Source organism: Fistularia commersonii, chromosome 17, assembly GCF_037954325.1.
Source record: "Fistularia commersonii isolate RoL2024-O1a breed Wild chromosome 17, RoL_Fcom_v1.0, whole genome shotgun sequence".
Taxonomy (NCBI): domain Eukaryota; kingdom Metazoa; phylum Chordata; class Actinopteri; order Syngnathiformes; family Fistulariidae; genus Fistularia; species Fistularia commersonii.
This window is the reverse complement of record NC_141300.1, coordinates 17,740,446-17,750,543: the sequence shown is the minus strand read 5'-3', so window position 1 is coordinate 17,750,543 and position 10,098 is coordinate 17,740,446. Positions and strand designations below refer to the sequence as shown.

The window sequence follows — 10,098 nt, the reverse complement described above, 5'->3', positions numbered from 1 at the left end:
TCTGGCATCAAACCCAGTGTGACAATTCACGTACTTGAATAAACACATGAAATAATAATGAAAAAATAATAATGAAATGTTTTTACAAACGGAAATAGACTAATAAAAATAAATTTAAACAATTTCTAATCAATAAATTACTACCACTACAACTAGCGACGATAGTAATATTTTAGCACGAGTCTTACATTAAAACAAGTCTAATAAAACGGATTCATTAAACAATCACAGAATATAATAAAATGATTATACTCCTGCTTCTACGACTAATAATGAAATGTATTTTTCCCAACGTGCCGTTAGTATATTAGATATCCTTTTTGTAGTGATGCATTAGAAGAGAGGTTTTAAAACAAAGCCCTCAGCAGGTTCCTCTGCAGGGCAGGAGCTCTTTTGGAATCGAAACATCAGCGTGTTTTTTCCTTGAAGTTTGGACGGGTCGCAAACACAGAGGAGCAGTTTCCTGGAATAACAACACCAAATATAAAATTAAAATACTAAGGTAATCTTTGTGAACGTAGCATTCAAATCCAAAATCGGGAATTCCACGCACGAACACAAGATGTTGGCGGTAGTTTTTGCAACGTTGTTGTAGTAACCCTTGCTTGCCACTAGGGGGCGCCAGAGCGCCAAGCAAACCCTGCACACGCAGGTCACAGGCTGGTCGTGGGGTTTTCCTCCACTCGAACTCGAGTCACAGTGGAACACGAGTGGAACCCCAAACGGATCGTTACACTTTTGGATTAAACCCCACGTTTCAAGGCCTGCGCTTCCCACGCAACCCCCCACCCCACTCAGATCGACAGCTGGGAGGCAGCAGGGTCACGCAGGGTGGCGTTACATCCCACGTAGCTCAGACGCCCGCAGGATCCGCCCACCCGCAGAACCCCGCAGAACCGGTGCGTTACATCCAGCTCGCCACGCAGGCTGATTTGCAGAACCGCGTTTCTGCCGGTTGCCAAGGAAACGCAACTCGTGAAACCCGTGGAGACGTGAGACGCTTCCGGCTCCACGCACGGAGAGCTTCGGAATACCTGAGGCGGCGTGCGGGACGAGCACCCACTGGACCTCGCAGAGCCACGGCGGCCACGGTGCTTTGCCCACGGAAAGGGGTCACGTCACGTCTGTGCTTTCGTGCACGTCCACGGAGCGGCGCAGCGGAGGACGCGTCTAAACACAACAACAACAACAACAACAACAACAACAGGAGTTGGAGCCTGAAGGCCTCCAGAACTCTTCTGTCTGGTAGCAGGTTTCACAAATAACATAAAATATTTGTTCTGAGTAAAACAGTAATTGAGAAAATAAAATACATAAATAAAACAAGTAGACATATTTTAAAAATGTGTAAAACTAAAAATTAAAAACAAGTATAAAAAATGTAAAACAATGAACAGATTTAAGATCAGTTATTAGATGAATAAAGGAACCGAGCGAACATAGAAAAAAAAGATAACACATTTGAATAGTTGAAGATAAATAAATGCACCAAAAAGAATAACATAAGTTCATTTAAAAAGTAAAACATGAATTCCAAAAATAAAAAATAAGAAATACATAGAACAAGTAGAAACATAAAAAAATATATCCAATCAAATAAAACCAGTGTAAAACATGTGAAACAATGAATGGATTTAAGATCAGTTAAGTTATTAAATCAATAAATAAACTTAGAATGTAAAAAATGAGCGGAAAATGCTAAAAATATATTTCAAAAAGTTTAAGGTAAATAGATGCACTGTAAAGGATAAAATAAAGTGCATTTGAATATAGAAATAATAAATTCAAAAAATAAAAACATAATAGATAGATAAAACAAGTAGATATAGTTTAAAAATATATTCAAAAAACCAAATAAAACGAGTTCAAAACATTTAAAACAATGAATGGAGGAAAGATCCATTAAGTTATTAAATTAAAAAGTAAACCTGGAATGTAACAAAATGACCAAAAAAAGCATCCACACATACATATGCACTGACTTAAATACATACAAACAAAATGGCTACATAACAATGAATAGCAATAGTAATGATAACTATAATAATATTAAATGCATGGATATATTCCTACATATGAGGAATATAAACAAAGAGTGAAAATAAATGTGTTTTTGTGCAACCGTGGAATATATAGAATGTATAAATAAACAAACAAATCACATCAAATTTACATACGTACTTAAGTACATTAATAAAAGAATGAAGGTGTGTATGTTGATATAGAAGACCTAGTATATCCAAAAAAAAGGTTTTAAAGTGATTTAAATTGATGAATAAATGATTCAACAAATAATTTAACATAAGAAAATACACACGTACATAGATGGACAAGCAAGTGGATAAAAACACCCTCAAAAAATAAAAGAATAAATCAATTTAGAATGGTCAAGATAGATAAATACATTAAAAAGTAAAACACTAAATAAATAAAATAAAATAAAATGAATAATACATAAGTAAAATTAGATCGATTTAAGGTAGAATAAAATAAATTAAACAAGTATAAAAAGTTAAAACAATGAAAGGATTCAAGATAAATCTAAATTTATAAAATGAATAAATAAATAAATAAAGTTCAAGTAAAATAAATTGAATACACTTGAACAACTCGCTAAAAACTAACACATAATTGAATTCACACAAACAGAAATAAATAGACGCAAGTAAAAACATGTGTGTCGTTGAGGGAAACCTTTAATTATGCTCATCTGAAACCAAAAGCTTAAAAAAACACATGAAAATAGACAAATAAAAACACAAAGCAGTTACCAATTTTTCAACGAAAGACATTTTGATAAGTGATCAGTAAATTAATGTATACATACATATATTTTCAAATAAAATATAAAAAATGATTGAAGCAATAACTAAACATAAAGATAAATATATCTTAGTCACAGGTTTTTTTTTGAGGAGGCCTTCAGTCTGACGGGTTTGTTCCACTTACCGTGAGCCGGGCTCGGACATTCACCGTCCCATCTCACCTGGAATAACTGTCTCGTGGCCGTTAGAAACAAAACATGGGAAATACGAACCCGGACGTAAACCCGGCGCTCGGCGACCGAGGGACGCCGAGCGCCGGGTCGCCGGCCTGTTCCGCTCGGATTTTGCAGCTAAACAAGCGCAAAGAAATACTTTTGGAGCTGTAACACGCCGTACAAGGAGTGAATTAAAACTCTATTCTGTCCTCGTCGAGTTCACGAGCCGTATTGTTACAGCCGCCGTCACGATATCAAAAACACATCTTGTTTTGATGTTTAGGTTGGATTCCTTTTTTTTTTTTCGGCCTCCGCAGATGCACAGGAAGTTGAAAGCTGATTCCGGGAAACTACATTCCAAGCTCGCAGTTAAACAATCAGCGCAGAACCTCCCGCTAAAAACTCCACTTTAACTAGAGCAGGTCATGTGGGTGACACGTGTGTCGGGGATGAGCGTCGGGATTCTCCTTTTTTTGTTTTTATCATCGTTGGGTTAAAGAGACAATCTGGCCGCCGGAGTCTAGGCGGGAAACTCAGGAGAGGTTGCGAGGCCTCCGACGATGCACCACAATGCACCTCTTGGACGCTCGTCTGTGCCAAGAGGGGAAAGAAATAAAATAACACAAGAGAATTGACTTGTATTTCACAGGCGGGTGAAAAGAACGGTAAGAAATGGTTCGCAGATGTGCAAAAATGCTCTTTTGGATATGCCGAGTTGACGGCGAACAGTAGCCGGGATGTGTTGTCCTGTTCCCCGTGGTGAGATAGCTGGGAGCTAAAAGCGGAGCCGTCTCTCTCTGCTGTCAGCACAAATGGATTATTAAAGGGAAGTGGAGGGGCGTCGTGGAGCGAGCGGTTCCCCCCCGTGATAAACACCAGAGCGGGCATGTGCACAACCAGCTGCGCGCTAGCACTTTGCATACCGCTTGTTAAAAAGTTCCTGGAACGAAGTCCCGCGGGGGGGCGGAGGGGCAGGAGGGGCAGGAGGGGCAGGAGGGGCGGGCGGGGCGGGAGGGGCAGGGGGGCGCATTCCACCGATGTCCCGCTCGGAGCGGCCAAATGGTTTCATATCTCTATTCCGTGCCGCCGCGAGGCTTCACTCGGAAGCCGGGGGGCCTTCAGGAAGGCTAACAGGGAATCCATCTGTCGCGGCGGGGCCGTAAAACGGTAGCACTCTTGACCCGCAGGAAGTCACCCCCCCCCCCCCGCCCGCCGGACACCGACTCCATCTCACATTTGTCATACTCAGAGCAACAGTGAATCCTCTCTTTGATCGGAGGAGTTTTATGAAAACCCTCTGTTTGTGTCTTCGCCGTGGAAGCGGAAAGCCCATAAAGCCGACCCGGGGAGCCCTGGAGGAGAGCTCTCCCACCGGGGGGGTCTCGCTCTCAGCTGCAGAAACTTCCACCCTCAACTTTATCGGACAAATAACCAGACGGAGGCTCTGCTCTCGAACCCCGAGGGTGTTGAAGTCACGGGTTTGTCGGAGCCGCGGGACCTCAGACGGCGAGACGGACCTCGGAAGTGCCGATCGACACTTTTCGCACCAGGAACCAAAAGCGCGTGATGCGGTTGTCTGGGGTTTTTGCTCTTTTTGCAGTCGGGGACGCGAAACAATCGATCCCCGTTTGACGGCCTCTCGGTCCGGCGAGCGGCTGCGGGCGGGATCACCGAGCGATGGCTTCCAAAAACCGTCGATACTTCCGGCGGGGCGGCGCTGATGCCGCGGAGAGGGACGCTTCTACGAATGCGGCGCGCATGAAAACACGCCGTTACGTAAAAAACCACAGGCTCCGGGAAGTGAAACATCCCAGCGGCGCAGATGGATGAGAAGCGCCACATCTGACCGCTCGATGAATCGCCACGAGCGGCCGTCAGCAGCTGCCAGCCAACAGCCACCACTACTAGTATGTTTACTCCAGGAATAAACGGTTCAGGCTTTGCTTCCGCCTCACAACCAGAAGATCGGTTGGATTCTGAGATCCAACTGTCACATATGGGCTTCCACCTTCCTTGACACAGCCTTCCATCTGCATCCACTCTTCTCTTCCTGCACATTTAGGGATCCTTTGTATTTCTCAGTTCCGCTTGTTGGAAACGGCATCGATGTGGATTTACTGCGATCCAACGGCAGGAACCTGAGAAATGTAGTTTCTGGTTAATGCGCACGTTTGACTTATTTATTTCAAGACACTCAGACCTTTTCAGACGCCACATAAAACGATGCGTCGACCCCAGTCGGCCTTGCGTTGTGCACGTCTGCTCCAAATGATGTGTAACAGAATGATGAACTAGTAGGTTAACCTAGTTAAAGACACACCGGCGTGACAGATGATAGCATTAGCGCCGCCCTGCAGGCCACTATGTTAAACACAACAATAAAAGGGGGTGCTTTGGTAATAACTTTTCATCCTCATTCTGGATGAATGAGGATGCAGTCATAGCAATTTTCACAGAAATCCCGGTGTCCTGCTCAAAGACGAGCTTTCACGTTTGTCCGAGGCCGCTGGCGTGAGCAGGTGCAGACGGTCTCCACACCCCAGCCAGCGTGCATCACTGACATTCGACCTACACATTTCTGGAAAACACATCACTTTCATTTATATTAAATAACTGTGATCATTCAGCAAGATTACTAAAATGATCTGATTTAGTCGCAGCAAGACAGAATATATGTGTGTGAATGAGAAGAACTCAGGTGGAACGGTGAGGCTTGTTGGAGATCAAGAAGCTGGAGGATTTCAGGTGTTCGGGTTCAACAGTCCAGAGCGTAGGAGAGCGTGGAGAAGAGGTGAAGAGACGGCCCAAGCAGGTTGGAATGGGTGGAGAAAAGTGTCAGGGGCACCAAGAGATAGAAGAACATCAGCCAGAAGGAAAGGAAAGGTGGAGGAGACGGTGGTGAGATGATCTACAAACACCGACAACGACCTGAAGATAGGAGGCAGAGCTGGAGGTGGCAGAGATGAAGATGTTGAGGTTCTCTTTGGGAGCGACCAGGATGGAGAGGATCAGGAAGGAGTCCATCAGAGGGACGACGCATGTTAGATGTTTTGGAGAGAAGGTCAGAGAAGCCAGACGGAGATGGTCGGGTCATGGACAGAGGAGGGAGAGGGAAGATATTGGTAGACGGATGCTGGAATTGGAGGTCTAGAGGAAGACCAGAGAGAAGATGGATGGACGTGGTGAGAGAGGATATGAAGGTAGGTGGTGTGAGAGAGGAGGATCCAGAGAACAGGGTGAGATGGAGAAGGCTGACTCGCCATGGAGACCCTGAAGGGAAAAGACCAAAGGAGAAGTAGAAGAAGATTAAAACAATCTAATGAAGAAAGAGCTCTTATCCCTCTCGTCTTTAAAGTTCTCCCGAACATCGGTCGGAGCTAACCGTGCTCGCTCGGATCGATCCTTCATCTTCTCCTCTGAGCTTCCTCCCCGGGGAGTCGATCAGCCAATCGGCAGCCTCCTGATCCCGAGCATCCCTGCTTTCAAACCAACTGGTTTGTCTCCATCCATCAACCTCCTCTCGTCCTCCTTCTCCACCTCCGGCTGGGACCTCGACATGCTACCGCTCAGCTCTCGTTGCCGCCCTCACCTCCATCTTGAACAGTAAAATGAATCTAAAGATTAACTCATTTAAAATGTATACAATAAAAAAAAATGAAAAAGCAACACTAAAAAGTATGAAATGAAAAAAAGAAACAAATTCCTTTGGAAGCATAAAAGAAGACGAATGAAGCGTGAAATGAGTCTAAATAAAGAGTCTAAATAAAAGATATGAATGAAGACAAATGAAAGAATATGACATAAAATACATGGGAAAGTACAAAATAAAAATGTTGCCTCGGCTCGGATCAAAACCTGTTCCAGGACTCGCACCGGAAGCGGAACGGGGGCCGAGCGACGGCGATCCCGGACCCCGGGACCCCCTGAATCATCGACCGTATTCTTAACGCGACTTATTTCACTCATAAATTATTTCCGGGCGTCGAGCCGAAACTCAGACGAGCGACGAAAACCGAAAAATCCCCCCGTTCTGACAGAAGTCAAGAAGGAAAAGGAGCCCGGTCCCTCGCGGCTCGGACTGGCGGGGCCACCGGACTCGGACGGCTCCCTTCAAGCGGCGCGAGGCTCCTCGCCGCTCGTAAAAGGCCGTCACGGACCATAAAAGCCCCGAGTGGAAGCGGCTGCAGGAGTACCTGTCTAATCCCGCTGAGCGCTGCAGCGTCGTCATTATCTCCGGGCCCGTAATTAGACCGGCCCCGGATGATCTGAAACACAGATGGCGGCGGGGGGACGCGGCAAACGGCAGGAGGGTAATCGGATGGGACCGGAAGGGGGGGGCAAACCTTTACCGCGGCAGAACCGTCGTCCCCGGGTCCGGACGTATCGGGTCCGCCGGGGTTCGCCGATGCAAGTCCACCGATGCAAATTAATTCAAGCGAATAAGGCCACCCGATATTGAATCAGAGGGGTGTGTGTGTGTGTGTGTGTGTGTGTGTGTGGGCGTGGGGGGGGGGGTTAATCTGATTTAGACGGTTTTGCCTCAACTGGCTTTCATGCAGAGGCAGAAAATATTATTTCACTTCCTTTGAGGATCCCAGAGTCTGTCTGTCCGTCCCGACTTGAGCTGCTTATGAAAGAAGCCAAAGCCTCTCCGTCTGGGCGTTTCTGCTGAGGTTTTCAAAATCGCCGCGAGCGACAGCGCTCCGGGCGCTTTGCTGACACTCGGGGGAAGACGGCGAGGAGGGGGAGGAGGTCGAGCGGGAACCCCCTCCGACCCCCCCGGTATGTGGATTTACAATCCAGAAGCGGCTGCTTTGCGCTCACTCATCACGTTAAGCTCACCGACGCAAACAAACACTTGGGTATTATAAGAATTCCCAGCTGCGGAAACGTTAGCTCATAAAATGGTGTGTGTTTCTGAACGGTACGCGGCGGTCAGTCGGCGGCGCCGCCCGGCAGACGGAAGGTCCCGGTTCTATTCCGACAGGCCTTTCCCATGTTTCCTCCGAAAGCGCGCGGGGGTTTCGTCCGCGACCCGACGCCCCGGCTTCTCCGCCCGCCTCACAGAGGCGGCGTGGGTCGATGGCGTGCTATGAAAGCAACAGATCCTTCCTCACCAGGATATTTATCACTTGATCGACGCGCGGGGCGGCCGCTCCGAGCAAAACACTCGAGCAAGCTAGCCAGTTACCTGGTTATCTTCCGATTTGGTCCTTTTAAACGTACGTGGCCGGGTGGTAAATTAGCACAAGAGCCCGCCGCACGCTTCCATGTCGGACAGCAGGGGGCCAATGAGCCACGGCGTGACGGCGTCGTCACGGCGTGACGGCGGTTCACCGCCAGGTTCCAGTAAAGACGTCAGGAAGTTCAGACGTTAGCCACGGACGGAGGCGGTGAGACTGTTTAATCATCCTGTCGGTGGATTTAGAGATAAAATATGAAGACTTTGTGGTAAAATGTGACATTATTTACTATAAAAGCCACTTTTTGTCTGTTTCATTTGGATAAGCTTGCGGATGGTGAAATACTGTCTATATGCCGCCGCATGTTCCTGATTTTTTTTCTTGTCTCCTCGTTTCCTTTGTACACATCATGTAAAGTGTTGTTAGTGTTTATTTTTTTATATTTCGGGAAATAAAGGACCCCAAAATATCATTTTGTGCAGTTCAGATATTGGTATTGTTGAATTGCAATATCTGTAAGTCGCTTTGGATAAAAGCGTCTGCTAAATGACTGACTGTCATGGGAGGGAGCAGGACTTTATTTTAACTGTCATTTTCAAATTTTATGTTCTTCTCACATGAATATCACCAAACCCCAATGCTGTTCCAGCATGACGGGGAGCATTTGGAAGCTCCAGGCCGGCGAGCGGTGCCTGCTTCGGACCAAACCTCCCCGGCCGATTCCGTTCGCAGCAAGTCATCGAGTAAAGGTGGCGACAAAAAACCTGGAGTTGTATTGTGCGGCCATGCAAGGTGCACCAGCGTATATTGTACAGATAAAGAATTCTATATATATTGAGAAAAAAATGTATTTTGCACTTTATAACGGGTGCATCACTGGACATTTTCTAAGTAGCTCGCGTGCCGAACAAGTGTGGCCACCGCCGCTGTGGAAACATCTCAGAGACTTTTTCAGTTCAGAAGAACGTCTTCAAGAGAAGAAATTCAAGCCCAGTTGCCACCACAAGATTTCAATTTGACCTGGATGACGTATAGATAAAGAATTAACGCTTCTTTCGGCAACTACAGCTCAAAAAAAAACCCGCCCTGCACGGATCAGGCGAGGAGGCGTGACGTGAAACGCGTTCGCCGTCCGGTCATCCTGACATCCTGACATCCTGACATCCTGACACCGAGCCGCTCGCTTGAGGGCCTCGACGGAGCCGACGCAGTCGCGGCACCGTCAAGTCGCGGAGATAAACGGATCATAAAAACGTCCAGGTGTAAAACTCAGATCCAGGCCAGCTGGTTTGCGCACATCATCTCTCGGAGGAGCGTCGGCTGCAGGGGAGCGCATGTGGGGCGACTTTTACTCCCGCTGACCTACATACAACACTGCCATGTCAGTGCTCACGCTCTCGCTGGCCAACGGCTCTGCAGGCAGGAGACTCCCAGGGAGCGGCGGCCCATCTTCACATCTTCACATCTTCACATCTTCACATCTTCCACTCCTTCCCTCCTTCTACGCCACCCACACCTCCTTCCCCTTCCTTCCAAGCTGCATCTCAGGGCCAACATATGGCTGACTGTCCACCTCCACCTCCACCCGCTGCAGAATCTGCAAGAAAGAGAGACTGCAGTGCAGCCAGAACGCAGCGTGGCCGCGCCCACGCAGCGTGAACTCACCCACACCCACGCGTGTGACACTCCGAAGTGCAGAAACGACGACCGCTTCTTCCCCCCCCCTTATTTCCGGTGTGTGTGCGCGCCCCCGAGGCTCCTTCGCGTGTCCGAGCGCGGCGCCGCGGGCACGGTGACGCAAGCGGCGCTATTAATAACCCACGGACGGGATGTTCTCGCTTCTGCACCGGGGTCATTCGAGGATAAGCGATGTGCGTCCCCGCCTTTCGCGGGGGGAGAAAGCGGAGGGACGTCTCACGTTTCGGGGCTTTCGTG

At 47.5% G+C, this 10,098-nt stretch overlaps 1 long non-coding RNA gene across 2 annotated transcripts; it reads right to left on the bottom strand.

Annotated features, from left to right (window-relative positions):
* Positions 1-4,224: 4,224 nt before the first annotated feature.
* LOC147225417 (uncharacterized) lies at positions 4,225-9,884 on the bottom strand. 2 transcript variants are annotated; one of them, XR_015107365.1, is made up of 3 exons: positions 9,829-9,884; positions 6,363-6,575; positions 4,225-6,250 (listed from the first exon to the last, which is right to left on the bottom strand). It is a non-coding gene; the product is annotated as an uncharacterized LOC147225417 (long non-coding RNA). The 2 variants fall into 2 exon arrangements; XR_015107366.1 differs by lacking the exon at positions 9,829-9,884 and adding an exon at positions 7,174-7,247.
* Positions 9,885-10,098: the final 214 nt, after the last annotated feature.